The sequence below is a fragment of the Oncorhynchus mykiss genome, chromosome 3, assembly GCF_013265735.2.
Source record: "Oncorhynchus mykiss isolate Arlee chromosome 3, USDA_OmykA_1.1, whole genome shotgun sequence".
NCBI lineage: Eukaryota > Metazoa > Chordata > Actinopteri > Salmoniformes > Salmonidae > Oncorhynchus > Oncorhynchus mykiss.
The window spans coordinates 39,562,995-39,569,563 of NC_048567.1; positions in this window are offsets into that span (position 1 = coordinate 39,562,995).

Genomic DNA, 6,569 nt, shown 5'->3' on the forward strand with positions numbered 1-6,569 from the left:
AAAAACCGGCATGCAGCCGAAACGCTTCGGTTTTTAAAAACTTTGTTTCTATTGAACATGCCATACTAATAAAGGCATTTTAATCAATTATATGAAGTGCCTTGGTCCTCCTTTCTTTTTGAAAGGAATTCTCCGGTTGGAACATTAGTGATGTTTTTTGTTAAAAACATCCTAAAGATTGATTCCATACATCGTTTGACATGTTTCTAAAGGACTGTAATGGAACTTTTTGAGATTTTGTCTAGACGAAGTGCCTGCGCCTCATGAAGATGGATTACTGGGCTGAACACGCTAACAACAAGTGGCTATTTGGACATAAATGATGGACTTTATGGAACTTTATGGAACAAATCAGTCATTTATTGTCGAACTGGGATTCCTGGGAGTGCCTTCTGATGAAAATCATCAAAGGTAAGTGAATATTTATGGTGTTGTTTCTAACTTCTGTTGACTCCAAAATGGCGGATATTTCTCTGGCTGGATTGGGCTCTAAGCATCGTTCTCAGATTATGTTTTAAATTATGCCTAAAGTTTTTTTGCAATCTGACACAGCGGTTGCATTAAGGAGAAGTCTATCTTTAATTCTGTGAATAACAGTTGTATCTTTAACCTTTTGTAACTAGGGGGCAGTATTTTCATTTTTGGATCAAAAACGTTCCCGTTTTAAATGGGATATTTTGTCACGACAAGATGCTCGACTATGCATATAATTGACAGCTTTGGATAGAAAACACTCTGACGTTTCCAAAACTGCAAAGATATTGTCTGTGAGTGCAACATAACCAATGTTACAGGCGAAACCCAGATAAAAATCCAATCAGGAGGTGCCCCATATTTTGAAAGCGCTGCATGCCAATGACTCCTTATATGGCTGTGAATGGGCTACGAATGAGCTTACGCTTTCAACGTATTCCCCAAGGTGTCTACAGCATTGTGACGTCTTTTTACGCATTTATGTTGAAGAATAGCCGTAAGGGACCACATTGAGCAAGTGGTCACATGATGGCTCCCGCAGAAAATCTTGCAAAGTACAGAAGTAGCCATTTTTCCAATCGCTTCTTATGAGAAACCAATTGTCCCGGTGGATATTTTATCAAATAGATATGTGAAAAACACCTTGAGGTTTGATTCTAAACAACGTTTGCCATGTTTCTGTCGATATTATGGAGCTAATTTGGAAAAAAGTTTGGCGTGGTAGTGACCTCATTTTCTGGTCGATTTCTCAGCCAAACGTGAAGAACAAACGGAGCTATTTCGCCCACAAAAATAATATTTTGGGAAAAAAGGAACATTTGCTATCTAACTGGGTCCTGAGTGAAAACATCCAAAGTTCTTCAAAGGTAAATGATTTAATTTGATTGCTTTTCTTATTTTCGTGAAAATGTTGCCTGCTGCTAGGAGAGCCTAGCATAGCATTATGCCATGATAAACTTACACAAATGCTTGTCTAGCGTTGACTGTAAAGCATATTTTGAAAATCTGAGATGAGAGTGTGATTAACAAAAGGCTAAGCTGTGTCTCAATATATTTCATTTGTGATTTTCATGAATAGGAATATTTTCTAGGGATATTTATGTCCGCTGCATTATGCTAATTAGTTTGAGGCGATGATTACGCTCCCGGATCCGGGTTTGAGAGTCGCAAGAAGTTTAATCAATGTTTATTTAGAGTATTTCTGCAAAATCACAGGATGTTTTGGAATCAAAACATTACTGCACGTAACGCACCAATGTAAACTGAGATTTTTGGATATAAATATGCACATTATCGAACAAAACATATGTATTGTGTAACATGATGTCCTACGAGTGTCATCTGATGAAGACCATCAAAGGTTAGTGATTACTTTGATCTATATTTCTGCTTTTTGTGACTCCTATCTTTGGCTGTGGTTTTTTTTGTGACTTGGCTATACCTTAAGGGAACATTTTGACATTTGCCATATGGTTAGTGAGAAAGACCACATTGCAAATGTACGGTCCCTACTGGACGTCCGAAAACGTTTGTAAGATTCGCGGACGGCGTCGTACCGTGCGGCAGGGCCGGATCTACCAGGAAGTCATCAAACGAACTCACTCGGACATTCGGTTTCCGTTTTATAAAATATTCACATTTTGGTAATTTTTCCGCTGTCCCGATAAATCCCACGAGGGCGAATGGAATCATATTGCAAATGTACAAAACATCACCAATCACGACGTGGCCTTATCTCCTAAACGGAAAATATTTCAGAGACGAAACTTGGTGAGCATACGTTTGGCAGAATGGGCAGTTGGCCCCGAACAAGATGGCATCTAGGCCTCAACGGTTTTTGAGTTATGGCCATTTTTCTGTGATTAAAGGTCTAAAATGAAAATAGAAAAATATTTTGACCGCTTCATGTCAAAGTAAGTGAACCTACGGTGTCAATAAAAAAAGAACCAGCCATTTATCTATTGTCATTTAAGAGAAATAGTTTTTTTTAAGTTACAGATGCAGTTGCAGTGTGTTCATACGAATCTTTTTAAAGTGTGCTTCGAAGCTCTGTGAGATATCTGTGATTTTCTAAAATAGCACACACTCATTCAACCCTCCGTAAATAAGTCAGTTAACGTAAAGACTTAAAACTCAAAATTCTATAAGTGCCTACCCCAAGGAGGATATGTGTTCACTTTCAGTTTCCTGTGTAAACCGGAAGTGCCTTAAAAGGGTGTCTTAGGTGCTGTTTTGAAGGTTTAAAAAGGTCTGATCTTTTCAAAACTTCATATGTGTTATTAGGCAATCCTCATGAACTGTAAATCAGTAATTTCTCCCAACAGATGTCAAAGGAAAGCTCTCACACACACACACACACAGCAAGGATGGAGTGACAAAGTGCGGTGCTTAAAGATACTCAGAGCCTGCAATGGCATTACCATAATCTCTAGGCTGTGCCGAGTTCAACGAGATGCTCCACTTGACCGTAGCTCGCTTGGACTAAGAGCAGCAACCATGAGAAAAAGTAGGCCCATAATGAAGCCTAGCCCTAATTTCATTTGCTTTTGGGTGACAGTGGGAGAATCGTTAGGGTTAGAAGCACACTTCGACCTCAGGAACGTTCCTGAGGTCATCCCGATCCGTGCAAGCCTAACCAAGCCTTGACCGTGTGGCATTCACCCTTAACAGTTAAAAGAAGGTGTTTACATCAAACAGTTTTCAATGACTTCTCTCCCCATAGGAATACATTGCCTGCACCTCTAAATTCCACCTGAAGCCTATGTGGGTTATGAATGTCTTACGAACATGTCTTCGATGATAATCCATCAGGCCACTATGAGGTCTACCTGTGTTGATTCTGTGTTGATTCTCAGTTTGTGATAAATAGTGCATTCAACCCTGTGTAAATCAGTCAGTTCTTAACATAAACACTTCAAACTCAGAATTCTGTAAAGGCTTACCCCAATCAGGATATGTGTTTACTTATAGCTTCCTGTGCCAACCGGAAGTTCCTTAAATGGTGTCACAGGGGCTGTTTCAAAGGGTTAAAAAGGTCAGATCTTTTCAAAACTTCATATGGGTGATTAGGCAACCACCATGAACTGTAAATCAGTCATGCCTCCCATAAAATTTCCAAGAAGAAATCACACACACACAGCTAGGACAGAGGGACACATTGAGGTGCATAAAGACAGACAGTGACTGCAATAGTTACCTTTGTTCTAACTAAAAAAGAACTGCCAGACCTAGAGTTCTGAAACTTTAGAAACCTGTTCTAGACCTCAGGTTGATAGTGCGTGGTGGGTTACGTGGCTCTAGAAGGTTCTCGGACCAAAAAACAGCCTCGTACATTTGCAATAACTTCAAATCATTTTTACATCACAAAAATGGCGACATTTAGAAATGTCCCAGAGTCGCAAGACTAGGTGCATTGCAACCGCCTCGGCGGACCACAACATTTCTGTCCAATAGCTCATTCAAGGACCCCGTAGCAAGTCATGGAAAAAAGTGGATTTTCAGCACCAATTAAGGTCTTGCTCGGGCACCAAATGACCTATCGAGCCGAAACTTGGGATTCGGGTTCGCCTCAGCTAGGCCTACACATAATGTCAGATCTGGACCCGCAGCTAGAACGTAACTACGTGCTTCACGTTTTTATTATGGTTTGCACAGAAGGCGTTGTGAATTTTGGGCCAGCTCTGAAGTATGTGATAGTTGGCTTCTAAACGAGTTGGAAAAAGTGGGTGTGGTGTCAGTTTGTATCAGTTTGGTGTCAGAATGATATCTAATTGACTGATGGACGGTGACTTGCTGGTGACTTTTGTCCATTTGCAATATGTTTAAACAGTGAGGTACCATCACCAAAGTGACATTCTGAAATCAACCCTAACGAGAGGAACCAGAATCACTGCCCAGCCATCCCGAGTTCATCGGACCAGTCAATTTTTGAGCATGCCAAATTCGTGATGGTAAATTTCCATTAAAACATATTGCAAATGCACATGTTTAAAAGTTGTGTCATACTGCGGCACACCTTGCGTGCTGCTGCAGCACTCTGTGGCACGTCATTTAATTCTAAGCCATTTCTTCTATTACTGCAAGTTATTGCTAGCTTGACCACCAGAGGGCATCTTTGAGAAGCATTTGATAGTATTCCGTGTTGATGTTACCAGAGAAATTCAAATATTTTTTTGTAATAACATGGGATTTGGGATTGATTTTAAGGTATTTGGCTTAATTAATTTAATTAATATTATGGTATTGTCAGTTTGTAAATTCAGACCGTTTTGCTCTCGGAGCGCACCCTGGACATTCGGGCCGAGGAGTAGGATTGATTTGAACGTTCTACTTCCAGACACAAATGAGACCACTCTGACCAATTTACACACCCTAGCAGAGCTGCTAAGGCAGTTTTCGTGTTAACCAGAGCGTTGCTGACTGTAAATGTGTGCTCGAAACAATTTAATCAGGTTTTTTCTGACGTTTACTGACACCGGCCATATTCAATGTGTGTTGAGCGCTGGTAAAGTAATTATTCTGCGCTCTAGTACACTCAGATGAGAGTGCTCTGAAATCCGTGTAGATAGTAGGCTGGATACATTACATTTTTAACAATGTTCTTTTCTGATAAAAACTAGTTCATTGCATCCGCAGTTTCATAATATGACCATATTTCCCAGCTGCTTGCCATTGTTTTGAAGTAATCGTGAAAAAAAGGCCTTATTTTAGTGCATTTTTCACCCTGCCAGCTCCTATTAGTTCTATTGAGCACCGTGGCACCAACTCGCCTTCCGAACTTTGTATTTCCAGCTTATTGTTCAATGTTACAATGCCTGCTTCGCTACTGTTGGCAATGAAACCTGCTCATGTTGTTTTAGTTCAAAGTTAAAAAATAATATCGGAAAACTGCGGTCTTCCCAATGTTTCCTATGGGGTGTATATATATATTATTTATTATATATATATATATATATATATATATATATATATATATTTATTATTATTATATATATATATTTTTTTTTTTTCTTCAAGTCAGGTGTAACCGGTGTGAAATGGCTAGCTAGTTAGCGGGTGTGCGCTAATAGCGTTTCAATCTGTGATGTCACTCGCTCTGAGACCTTGAAGTAGTTGTTCCCCTTTGCCCTGCAAGGGCCGCGGCTTTTCTGGAGCGATAGGTAACGATGCTTCGAGGGTGGCTGTTGTCTATATGTGCAGAGGGTCCCTGGTTTGAGCCCAGGTAGGGGTGAGAAGAGGGACAGAAGCAAAGCTGTTACACAGGCACCATTTTAATCAAGAGAATCTCCTCTTTGTAATTATGTAAGTTTGGGCAGCGAGGTCATTTGTCATCGATCGCTAGACCAGAAATAGTCTGAAGTTTGTATTTTTTCCATACTTTTTCATTACACAGACATCAGCACAGTTGACACCATCGAGGTGCGGATGTTTGCATTCCACACAAGTAGTTTTTTTCCAGTTTCATCCAACGAATAGATTGTAGTGGTAAAAAAAAAAAGGATACATTTTTTTATGGAATTCTAATCATCACTCCAGTGTTCCAGTTTAGCCAACGTTCTTAAGCCGTTTTTCAGCCTTGGGTGAATTTTGACTCGTTCTATTGTCCAGCCTATAGATAGCCAGAGCAAATTTACGAAAGCACCCGATTGTCCGAGAAAGCACAACGACCTTACCATTTAGCTAAACTAAGAATGACGAGAATAATCAAGTCAATAAACGTTGGGTAGTTAGATAGCCTATAGTTAATATACTGGCAAGTTTGATGTATAACTACAAACGTTAGGTAGCTAGCTAACATACCGGTACATACTGCTGTAATGATATTCGTAAGGACAGAGTAGCTAACAACTTGTTAGCCAACATAACGTGTAAGGTAACTTATTTGAAAAGTCATTGCTTTATTACATTGAGTAGCAAGCTAACCCTTGGTCGTTAGGGCAAATCTGGTCTGTGATAGGAGGGGGAGTTTCACACCTAGCTTGGCTATTAGACTATTCTTTATTAAAGGTTGAATAGTCTATTGTTCATCTATTAGCCCTCCTCCCCAGCTTGCAATTTATTGCTGTTCCTATCTCATTCCTTACCCTCTTTCACGT